At 48.3% G+C, this 12,433-nt stretch overlaps 1 long non-coding RNA gene across 2 annotated transcripts in view; it reads right to left on the bottom strand.

Moving 5' to 3' along the window:
* The window catches only part of LOC137542329 (uncharacterized), a 38,456-nt gene that overhangs the window by 3,577 nt on the left and 22,446 nt on the right, over positions 1–12,433 (bottom strand). Inside the window, exon 2 of one of the 2 annotated variants that reach the window (XR_011025399.1) lies at positions 6,401–6,487. The exons of the other annotated variant lie outside the window; for it this stretch is intronic. This is a non-coding gene — a long non-coding RNA (uncharacterized lncRNA). The remainder of the gene's footprint in view (positions 1–6,400; positions 6,488–12,433) is intronic. 2 annotated transcript variants of the gene reach the window in all.

The following is a 12,433-nucleotide window of genomic DNA, read 5'->3' as shown; positions in this document are numbered from 1 at the left end:
CTGTAGTTGCCATTGGCAGGGATTGCTATGTATAGAGTGCTTGGGGGTAATCAGTAACAAGCTCCTCCCCATCCCCTTCTTGCACCTCTGACACTGTAGTTGCCATTGGCAGGGATTGCTATGTATAGAGTGCTTGGGGGTAATCAGTAACAAGCTGCTCCCCATCCCCTTCTTGCACCTCTGACACTGTAGCTGCCATTGGCAGGGATTGCTATGTATAGAGTGCTTGGGGGTAAGCAGTAACAAGCTGCTCCCCATCCCCTTCTTGCACCTCTGACACTGTAGTTGCCATTGGCAGGGATTGCTATGTATAGAGTGCTTGGGGGTAATCAGTAACAAGCTTCTCCCCATCCCCTTCTTGCCCCTCTGACACTGTAGTTGCCATTGACAGGGATTGCTATGTATAGAGTGCTTGGGGGTAATCAGTAACAAGCTGTTCCCCATCCCCTTCTTGCTCCTCTGACACTGTAGCTGCCATTGGCAGGGATTGCTATGTATAGAGTGCTTGGGGGTAATCAGTAACAAGCTGCTCCCCATCCCCTTCTTGCACCTCTGACACTGTAGTTGCCATTGACAGGGATTGCTATGTATAGAGTGCTTGGGGGTAATCAGTAACAAGCTGCTCCCCACCCCCTCTTGCACCTCTGACACTGTAGCTGCCATTGGCAGGGATTGCTATGTATAGAGTGCTTGGGGGTAATCAGTAACAAGCTGCTCCCCATCCCCTTCTTGCACTTCTGACACTGTAGTTGCCATTGGCAGGGATTGCTATGTATAGAGTGCTTGGGGGTAATCAGTAACAAGCTGTTCCCCATCCCCTTCCTGCACCTCTGACACTGTAGCTGCCATTGGCAGGGATTGCTATGTATAGAGTGCTTGGGGGTAATCAGTAACAAGCTGCTCCCCATCCCCTTCTTGCACCTCTGACACTGTAGTTGCCATTGGCAGGGATTGCTATGTATAGAGTGCTTGGGGGTAATCAGTAACAAGCTGTTCCCCATCCCCTTCTTGTACCTCTGACACTGTAGTTGCCATTGGCAGGGATTGCTATGTATAGAGTGCTTGGGGGTAATCAGTAACAAGCTGCTCCCCATCCCCTTCTTGCACCTCTGACACTGTAGTTGCCATTGGCAGGGATTGCTATGTATAGAGTGCTTGGGGGTAATCAGTAACAAGCTGCTCCCCATCCCCTTCTTGTACCTCTGACACTGTAGTTGCCATTGGCAGGGATTGCTATGTATAGAGTGCTTGGGGGTAATCAGTAACAAGCTGCTCCCCATCCCCTTCTTGCACCTCTGACACTGTAGTTGCCATTGGCAGGTTTTGGTGTGCCGTATTAATTGTTATGTATAGAGTGCTTGGGGGACCCCATGTAAAACTTGCATTGGGGCCCACAGCTCCTTAGCTACGCCACATGTTCCTGTGATCTGCCTGCCACTGAAGCTGCAGAGCATGAGCAGGATGATGGTTCCGCTCCCTGCTCTGCAGACAGCAAGGGGCCTATTTCCAAAGAGCAGCAAAGCAGAGAGAGGATTGCCAAATATTTTATTAATGGTGAAAAAAAGCAGCAGTTTAAAAAAAAAGGCAACAGGTACTTTTACAAAAGTAAAATCAAAACTGTATAAACCTTGAAGTGCTGAAATGCTCTGAAGATGAAAAACTGGTGAACAGAAAGCCCTTGTCTTGCATTAATATGACCAAAAAGTGAAGATAATACCAGAGTGGTGAAGAAAGGGATCGAGCAATTTGTCCGTCTCCCCCTCTTTGCTATGTTCTTCACCACTATCAAACCAATGTAACAATAAGTGGTGCTCTACATACAAAAGAGATTTGGACATTACTGGCACTTTGAAAATGTGCTGAGCATGAAAAAAAGACAGAAGGAAAGAGACAATATTTATCAACCAAAACCTGCTGTCCCCTGTAACTTGGCCCTTTAGCTCCTTGCCACATCCTGACCCACTGCCTGCTCATCAGCTACACCCTGACCTCCTGCCTGCTCATCAGCTACATCCTGACCTACTGTCTGCTCATCAGCTACATTCTGACCTCCTGCCTGCTCTTCACCTACATCCTGATCTCCTGCCTGCTCATCAGCTACATCCTGACCTCCTGCCTGCTCTTCACCCACATCCTGACCTCCTGCCTGCTCTTCAGCTACATCCTGACCTCCTGCCTGCTCATCAGCTACATTCTGACCTTCTGTCTGCTCATCAGCTACATTCTGACCTCCTGCCTGCTCTTCAGCTACACCCTGACCTCCTGCCTGCTCATCAGCTACATTCTGACCTCCTGCCTGCTCATCAGCTACATCCTGACCTCCTGCCTGCTCTTCAGCTACATCCTGACCTCCTGCCTGCTCATCAGCTACATCCTGACCTCCTGCCTGCTCTTCAGCTACATCCTGACCTCCTGCCTGCTCATCAGCTACATCCTGACCTCCTGCCTGCTCTTCAGCTACATCCCGACCCACTTCCTGCTCTTCAGCTACATCCTGACCTCCTGCCTGCTCTTTAGCTACATCCTGACCTCCTGCCTGCCGACCCACTTCCTGCTCTTCAGCTACATCCTGACCTCCTGCCTGCTCTTTAGCTACATCCTGACCTCCTGCCTGCTCTTCAGCTACATCCTGACCTCCTGCCTGCTCTTGACCCACATCCTGACCTCCTGCCTGCTCATCAGCTACATAGTTACATAGTAACTATGTAGCTGATGAGCAGGCAGGAGGTCAGGATCCTGACCTCCTGCCTGCTCTTCAGCTACATCCTGACCTCCTGCCTGCTTTTCAGCTACATCCTGACCTCCTGCCTGCTCTTGACCCACATCCTGACCTCCTGCCTGCTCATCAGCTACATCCTGACCTCCTGCCTGCTCTTCAGCTACATCCCGACCCACTTCCTGCTCTTCAGCTACATCCTGACCTCCTGCCTGCTCTTTAGCTACATCCTGACCTCCTGCCTGCTCTTCAGCTACATCCTGACCTCCTGCCTGCTCTTGACCCACATCCTGACCTCCTGCCTGCTCATCAGCTACATAGTTACATAGTAACTATGTAGCTGATGAGCAGGCAGGAGGTCAGGATCCTGACCTCCTGCCTGCTCTTCAGCTACATCCTGACCTCCTGCCTGCTTTTCAGCTACATCCTGACCTCCTGCCTGCTCTTGACCCACATCCTGACCTCCTGCCTGCTCATCAGCTACATCCCGACCTCCTGCCTGCTTATCAGCTATATCCTGACCTCCTGCCTGCTCATCAGCTACATCCTGATCTCCTGCCTGCTCATCAGCTACATCCTGATCTCCTGCCTGCTCTTCACCTACATCCTGACCTCCTGCCTGCTCATCAGCTACATCCTGACCTCCTGCCTGCTCATCAGCTGCATCCTGACCTCCTGCCTGCTCTTCAGCTGCATCCTGACCTCCTGCCTGCTCATCGGCCACATCCTGACCTCCCTGATTTTCAGTCACACCTTAAGTTCCTGTCTGCTCTTAAAGGGATACTGTAGGGGGGTCGGGGGAAAATGAGCTGAACTTACCCGGGGCTTCTAATGGTCCCCTGCAGACATCCTGTGTTGGCGCAGCCACTCCCCGATGCTCCAGCCCCGCCTCCAGTTCACTTCTGGAATTTCTGACTTTAAAGTCAGAAAACCACTGCGCCTGCACGCCCGTGTCCTCGCTCCCGCTGATGTCACCAGGAGTGTATTGCGCAGACACAGACCATACTGTGCGCTCTTGATGACATCAGTGGGAGCGAGGACACGGGCGTGCAGGCGCAGTGGTTTTCAGACTTTAAAGTCTGAGATTCCAGAAGTGAACCGGAGGCGGGGTCGGAGCATCGGTGAGTGGCTGCGCCAACACAGGATGTCTGCGGGGGACCGTTAGAAGCCCCGGGTAAGTTCAACTCATTTTCCCCTGACCCCCCTACAGTATCCCTTTAAGCTCGTCCTGACTTTCTGTCTACTCTTATATACCTCCCAACATTTTGAGATGAGAAAGAGAGACACTTAAGCCACACCCCTGATCACATCTCTAGTCACACATACCATAAAGATTTCATAAGAAAAATATGTTGTTTTATAATTCAAACCACACTGGACCTTTCTATCCTGGTTCATTTCCCTTCATAGTAACATTTTCAAATTAGTAATATATCAATTTAAAGGATGGGATTAAAGTTTAGAGTCAAGCAAACACATTTTTTAGAAGAGAAATATATATATTTACATAGAAAAAGGGACAAAGTTCTGAAAGAGGGACAAATGAGGAGGAAAGAGGGACAGAGGGACAGGGCTCCCAAAGAGGGACTGTCCCTCTGAAAGAGGGACAGTTGGGAGCTATGCTCTTAAAGGGAACCTGAAGCGAGTAAAATTATTAAATATAAACACATGACGTAGCTGCAAATGAATATTACATACTTACCTCACTGTCAGTTCCTCTCCATGTGGACAGCCATGCAATCCAAAATCACTGAGCCAATCGTAATGTACACTGCTCCCCAAATCCAGATGTGTCGCAGAGAGATCTGGAGAGCCATTGTAGCGTCTATTTGGTATACTTTGGCAAGTTATACTACCCTCTCTAAGCTGGTAGGGTCAGTCAGTAGGGAAGTATGTCAATGTTATTGGCTTGTAGTTCCAGCCCATACAGGTGTCCATGGTGTTGTAGTGGTCAGTGATAGGGGTGGCTGGGGCATGTAGTACCACCATAGAGGGTATAGGAGGGCACCCCCACCCCTTATCCCACCTGCAAACCCATGTGACCTCTTTTTTCCCCCCAACAGACTTTTCTGGTTCCTGGCCACTTCAATTGACAAGCCATGGAGGGATATGAGGTGATTTGGGACCAAACTGGCCATGTGCACAAAGGGTTGGTATGATAACTCGAGGGATGGATGATTTCAACACCACCCCATATTATCTTGGCCGATGGCATGGTTCTCCTCCACCCCCCTCCAGAACAGAAACGACTGTACACTTAAAGTGCACCTGAGACATCAGGATATAAAAGTTTCATACATACCTGGGGCTTCCTCCAGGCCCTCCGCACTGATCGCTCCCACACCATCTTCCTCCACCTCCTCAATCGCCTGGTAGAAGCCCGGGAGCTTGGGGCCAGTCGGTTCAGGCGCAGTTCGCCCTCGCACCTCTGCCTTGCTCCCGTGGCTGGGAGCGCCCTGCGCAATAGTTCTGCTCAGTCACAGAGCACTCCCGACGGGAGCGTGGCGGCTTGCGCATGTGGCCGTGCATGCGCAGTGCGCCACAACTGGCCAAGCTAAAGGGGCTTCTACCAGGAGGAGGCGGAGGAAGATGGTGAGGGAGCGATTGGTGTGGAGGAGGCTGGAGGAAGCCCGAGGTATGTATAGAAGTTGTATATCCTTATGTCTCAGGTTTCCTTTAAAGAGGAATTCCAGTGAAAATAATGTAACTAAAAAAGTGCTTCATTTTTATAATAATTATGTATAAATGATTTAGTCAGTATTTGCCCTTTGTAAAATATTTTAAATGCCTGATTTACATTATGACATTTATCACATGGTGACATTTTTACTGCTAGCAGGTGATGTAGCTGCTGCTTGCTGTTTTGGCAGTTGGAAACAGCTGTAAACAGCTATTTCCCACAATGCAACAAGGTTCACAGACAGGAAACTGCCAGGAGTACGTACTTTTCTTGTTTCTTGTGGGAGGGGTTTCACCACAATATCAGCCGTACAGCGCCCCCTGATGGTCTGTTTGTGAAAAGGAATAGATTTCTCATGTAAAAGGGGGTATCAGCTACTGATTGGGATAAAGTTCAATCCTTGGTCGGAGTTTCTCTTTAAGTTTAGTGCGAAGAGTTAATGCAGTAGTAGGGTTGTTGTTTTTTTTGTTTTTTTTTGTCAGTAAAGGTGGCCACTAACGATCCAATTTCCAGCAGATTGGTTGTAAATAATCTCAGTTGATGGGCACGATCGATTACAAGCGATTATAAAAATAGTCGTGCGATTGGATTTTGATCAAACCAAAATTTGGATTTTCTTGTTGGTTGTGATAGATAGGAAGCAAAGATTGGTTCGTAGGTGGTGTAGTGAACAAATTTTCTTCCGATCAGAATTTTCTGATCGTTCAAACAATTTTTCACTAGAAATTGGATCGTTAGTGGCCACCTTTACATTTACAATGGAGATGAGATCAAACACCAGTACCTCCGTCTATACAGCAAATATGTACAGAGTTTTTACGGATAGTCAGTAGGGGACCATTGCTCAGGAATGACCTCATACATGGGTGCAGCTTCACACCTGATGCCCTGACATATGTTACTCCTGCTGGATAGTTGCTGTTCACACCTATGGAGAATGCAAGCATTGATATCTACACAATGCAGGCCAGTGCGACGAGTTTCAGTGGACACAAGAATCATACCTCTGGTATTTGCTGTGAACAGTCGTCATTGTTTTCTGGTATATGTCCCTGAAAACTTCTGTCACTGCAAATGGCCCTGATTTTGAACTGTAAAGAGCACCACAATAAAATTGCTGTCTTCATGTATGCTATCGTCCGTTTTTCTTATTTGTATTCTACTTGTCTTAAAGGATACCCGAACTGACATGTGACATGATGAGATAGACATGGGTATGTACAGTGCCTAGCACACACATAACTATGCTGTGTTCCTTTTTTTCTTCCTCTGCCTGAAAGCGTTAAATATCAGGTATGTAAGTGGCTGACTCAGTCTCAGACAGGAAGTGACTACAGTGTGACCCTCACTGATAAGAAATTCCCCTTTTTACCACTTTCAAGCTCGCCTCTCGGAAGCCATTTTCTGCTAGGAAAGGGTTTTATAGTTGGAATTTCTTATCAGTGAGAGTCACACTGTAGTCACTTCTTGTCTGAGACATGATTAAGTCAGCCAGTTACATGCCTAGTATTTAACTCTTTCAGGCAGAGAAAGAGAAAAAAAAAAAAAGGAACCCAGCATAGTTATGAATAATATCTCATATACGCTGCATGCCAGGTTTGGAAACTGGACAGTCAATGGGTATAAAACAACAACTAATCAGACTGTTAGTTTTTATGACAAGGCTTCTACTGTGGAGGATTGGGTTGATATTACTGTATTGAAAAAAGACCTCCTGCTGTATTAACTTGCCTTTGAAACTGGGGATAGTGACAAGAAAACTTGGGACTGCTGCATAACTGCATCTGTACATTCCTAGATTATGCCATCACTTTACCTAACATATGATATTTCCCTTGTACAGTGTCTCATCATGGATGAGGGCAGGGGTGTAGCAATAGCCATAGCAGCTGCTATGGGGCCCTGGAGAATAGATGGCCCAGTGGGTACCTAATTTATTCACCATTAACTCTCTGCTGTTTCTCCACCCACTGACTTTGTCTCACTGCCCATGAACTACGTGCAGTGTTACTTGCAGAGAATGTAAATTGCCCAATTAACTCATATACATAGGGTAGGGGCAGGTGGCATTGCTTAAAGAGAATCTGTATGAAAATCTTACATAAATAAACGTACCAGCCTGTTTGTTGTCTTCTCCTAGCCCCCTCTGTGACATTTTCGCCGCTCCCGCTGCTTTCTTGGTGATAAAATCACTGTTTTAGTCATTGTTTTTGTAAACAATAAAGATGGCCACCAAACAGGAAATACATTATCAGAGCAGGTGCCTGTTTGCAGTGGCTCCTCTCAAACGTGACTTGACTGCTGGAATGTTACTTCCAGTATTGCCTTAGCTGCTTGTCTGGGCTTTAAACTAATCTTTCTGCACTCACAGCTGTTCACAAGGTCACAGCTCCTGAGCCTGCAGACACGCTGGCTGTGAGCAGAGATCTTACCTGTGACTCATACACACAGCACATAGGAGAGCAGAGGGAGGCGTGCATAACTTCTCCCTATCACAGCAGAGGCAGCACATTCCTCCCTGGGTCGACAAAGCATGACAAAGAAAAGAAGATTAGATATACTACAGAGACAGTGCAACTAGAAAAGGCTGCAGCAATCCAGACCACATTAAAACAGGTATAGGAACTTATAGGATGAAGAAATAAGGCTGAATTTTTTTTACAGAGTCTCTTTAAGAGTACCTACATCTGAGGGCCTCATGAAAGTTTTGCTATGGGGCCCTATGATCTCTAGCTATGCCACTTGATGAGGGGAATGTCTGTGAAAAATCTTAGTAAATCATTGTATTTTGTCCTTATTTGTAATGGACCATGCAACAGAAAGATGTAGGTTTGTTAATAGTTTATTGTAGTTTTGTATGGATTATTAAAAAAAACAATGAAGTAATGTTAAAAAAAAGATAAGTTAGTACCACAGAGAACAACAAGGACTAGTTATCAGTCTGGGGACTTGGGTCATGTAATGGTAATGCAACAGTAAAGGAACACTCTCTTCCACTAGCACAATATTACCAGGTGGTGGTATAGGTGGAACTCCAGCAAGCTGAAATGTTTATTTGTAACATTTCATATATGTTTGTAAGTAAACAGTGGAAACTCAAAAAACTTAAAATGCTAAAATACACTACAGATTAGCCATTGGCTGATGCAGAGATTCCCTGAGCCCTGGGTGGGTACCTGAAAGATGACAAAAACACAACCAGAACCCGAGAGGAAGACCCACACATAATTTGCCCCTCCAGACTGACTGACCACAAAATGGAAATGTAATCTGGGGGAACAAACTCTACCGGCACTGTGACCAGGGGACACTGGTAGATGAGGCACACTTCCTGTTGCACTGAGCCAACAAGCAGTCAGGGACACCTACTTTAATAAACTGTTGGATTTCATCCCAGAATTTAGCTCCTTGGCAGAAGAGGAAATGCCACATTCTGCTGTGGAGGATGTATTCACAGAGAAAAGTGCTGCACATAGCATGCTATAAATTGAAAGCAGCGTAAAAGATCTTTAATCTGGATATGTACACACACTAGGTATACCTCTATAGGTCCGTACACACGCCGGACTTTAGGCAACGACGGGTCCGTCGTTGCCTCCCGCTGGGTGGGCGTGCCAGCGACAGTCCGGTGTGTGTACGCTCTGTCGTCAGACTGATACGGCTGTTTCTGAGCGATCCGCCCGGCGGATCGCTCAGAAACAGCCGTATCAGTCTGACGACAGAGCGTACACACGCCGGACTGTCGCTGGCACGCCCACCCAGCGGGAGGCAACGACGGACCCGTCGTTGCCTAAAGTCCGGCGTGTGTACGGACCTTATACCTCACTCATACCCTAAAACAATACCCATTTTATGTGCTCCTATTTTTGTTTTACTTTGGTAAGATTTGACAGATAAGGTGGCCATACACTCGTTAGATTAGCAGCAGATAGATCATCAGTAGATTCTCTGATCTATCTGATGTGTTTAGGAACATTTTTTTTTACTAGGAACAGATTTCCAATAGATTTCAGTATTGCTATCAGATTTCCATTACGTCCCATGCAAATTGATAAGCAATCCCTTCAGATCGACCTAAATTTTCCAGCATGTCAGATCGATTGAAATCAATCGAAATCAGCAACAAATCGATTGATCAGGCAATCGATTTGCTATCGATCGATCGAAAATCGGAGTGTATGGGCCTCTATAGTCAGAACAATGGTGGAGAGGAGTGGGCTTAGCACAGAGGTTGTGGAAATGGTGGAAAGAAGAGGTGGAGGAGAGGACTTATGGATGGGCAAGATGTGGCAGAGAGAAAGATTCAGAGAGAGAGAGAGAGAGAGAGAGATGCTTGATAGGAGAGAGGAGGTGGAGGAGAGGACTGGTGGATAGGCAACATGTGGCAGAGAGAGAGAGATGCTTGATAGGAGAGAGGAGGTGGAGGAGAGGACTGGTGGATAGGCAGGATGTGGCAGAGAGAGAGATGCTTGATAGGAGAGAGGAGGTGGAGGAGAGGACTGGTGGATAGGCAACATGTGGCAGAGAGAGAGAGATGCTTGATAGGAGAGAGGAGGTGGAGGAGAGGACTGGTGGATAGGCAACATGTGGCAGAGAGAGAGATGCTTGATAGGAGAGAGGAGGTGGAGGAGAGGACTGGTGGATAGTCAACATGTGGCAGAGAGAGAGAGAGATGCTTGATAGGAGAGAGGAGGTGGAGGAGAGGTCTGGTGGATAGGCAACATGTGGCAGAGAGAGAGAGATGCTTGATAGGAGAGAGGAGGTGGAGGAGAGGTCTGGTGGATAGGCAACATGTGGCAGAGAGAGAGAGAGATGCTTGATAGGAGAGAGGAGGTGGAGGAGAGGACTGGTGGATAGGCAACATGTGGCAGAGAGAGAGAGATGCTTGATAGGAGAGAGGAGGTGGAGGAGAGGACTGGTGGATAGACAACATGTGGCAGAGAGAGAGATGCTTGATAGGAGAGAGGAGGTGGAGGAGAGGACTGGTGGATAGACAACATGTGGCAGAGAGAGAGATGCTTGATAGGAGAGAGGAGGTGGAGGAGAGGACTGGTGGATAGTCAACATGTGGCAGAGAGAGAGAGAGAGATGCTTGATAGGAGAGAGGAGGTGGAGGAGAGGTCTGGTGGATAGGCAACATGTGGCAGAGAGAGAGAGATGCTTGATAGGAGAGAGGAGGTGGAGGAGAGGTCTGGTGGATAGGCAACATGTGGCAGAGAGAGAGAGAGATGCTTGATAGGAGAGAGGAGGTGGAGGAGAGGACTGGTGGATAGGCAACATGTGGCAGAGAGAGAGAGATGCTTGATAGGAGAGAGGAGGCGGAGGAGAGGTCTGGTGGATAGGCAACATGTGGCAGAGAGAGAGAGATGCTTGATAGGAGAGAGGAGGTGGAGGAGAGGACTGGTGGATAGGCAACATGTGGCAGAGAGAGAGAGAGATGCTTGATAGGAGAGAGGAGGTGGAGGAGAGGTCTGGTGGATAGGCAACATGTGGCAGAGAGAGAGATGCTTGATAGGAGAGAGGAGGTGGAGGAGAGGTCTGGTGGATAGGCAACATGTGGCAGAGAGAGAGAGAGAGATGCTTGAGAGGAGGTGGAGGAGAGGACTGGTGGATAGGCAACATGTGGCAGAGAGAGATGCTTGATAGGAGAGAGGAGGTGGAGGAGAGGACTGGTGGATAGTCAACATGTGGCAGAGAGAGAGAGAGATGCTTGATAGGAGAGAGGAGGTGGAGGAGAGGTCTGGTGGATAGGCAACATGTGCCAGAGAGAGAGAGATGCTTGATAGGAGAGAGGAGGTGGAGGAGAGGTCTGGTGGATAGGCAACATGTGGCAGAGAGAGAGAGAGATGCTTGATAGGAGAGAGGAGGTGGAGGAGAGGACTGGTGGATAGGCAACATGTGGCAGAGAGAGAGAGAGATGCTTGATAGGAGAGAGGAGGCGGAGGAGAGGTCTGGTGGATAGGCAACATGTGGCAGAGAGAGAGAGAGATGCTTGATAGGAGAGAGGAGGTGGAGGAGAGGACTGGTGGATAGGCAACATGTGGCAGAGAGAGAGAGAGAGATGCTTGATAGGAGAGAGGAGGCGGAGGAGAGGACTGGTGGATAGGCAACATGTGGCAGAGAGAGAGAGAGAGAGATGCTTGAGAGGAGGTGGAGGAGAGGACTGGTGGATAGGCAACATGTGGCAGAGAGAGATGCTTGATAGGAGAGAGGAGGTGGAGGAGAGGACTGGTGGATAGACAACATGTGGCAGAGAGAGAGATGCTTGATAGGAGAGAGGAGGTGGAGGAGAGGACTGGTGGATAGGCAACATGTGGCAGAGAGAGAGATGCTTGATAGGAGAGAGGAGGTGGAGGAGAGGACTGGTGGATAGGCAACATGTGGCTGAGAGAGAGAGAGATGCTTGATAGGAGAGAGGAGGTGGAGGAGAGGACTGGTGGATAGGCAACATGTGGCAGAGAGAGAGAGATGCTTGATAGGAGAGAGGAGGTGGAGGAGAGGACTGGTGGATAGGCAACATGTGGCAGAGAGAGAGATGCTTGATAGGAGAAAGGAGGTGGAGGAGAGGACTGGTGGATAGGCAACATGTGGCAGAGAGAGAGATGCTTGATAGGAGAGAGGAGGTGGAGGAGAGGTCTGGTGGATAGGCAACATGTGGCAGAGAGAGAGATGCTTGATAGGAGAGAGGAGGTGGAGGAGAGGACTGGTGGATAGGCAACATGTGGCAGAGCGAGAGCGAGAGAGAGAGAGAGAGAGATGCTTGATAGGAGAGAGGAGGTGGAGGAGAGGTCTGGTGGATAGGCAACATGTGGCAGAGAGAGAGATGCTTGATAGGAGAGAGGAGGTGGAGGAGAGGACTGGTGGATAGGTAACATGTGGCAGAGAGAGAGATGCTTGATAGGAGAGAGGAGGTGGAGGAGAGGACTGGTGGATAGGCAACATGTGGCAGAGAGAGAGATGCTTGATAGGAGAGAGGAGGTGGAGGAGAGGACTGGTGGATAGGCAACATGTGGCAGAGAGAGAGATGCTTGATAGGA

This window comes from Hyperolius riggenbachi, chromosome 12 (assembly GCF_040937935.1).
Source record: "Hyperolius riggenbachi isolate aHypRig1 chromosome 12, aHypRig1.pri, whole genome shotgun sequence".
Classification (NCBI taxonomy): domain Eukaryota; kingdom Metazoa; phylum Chordata; class Amphibia; order Anura; family Hyperoliidae; genus Hyperolius; species Hyperolius riggenbachi.
Note: the sequence above shows the minus strand (reverse complement) of the source record. Positions and strands in the feature narration are given on the sequence as shown.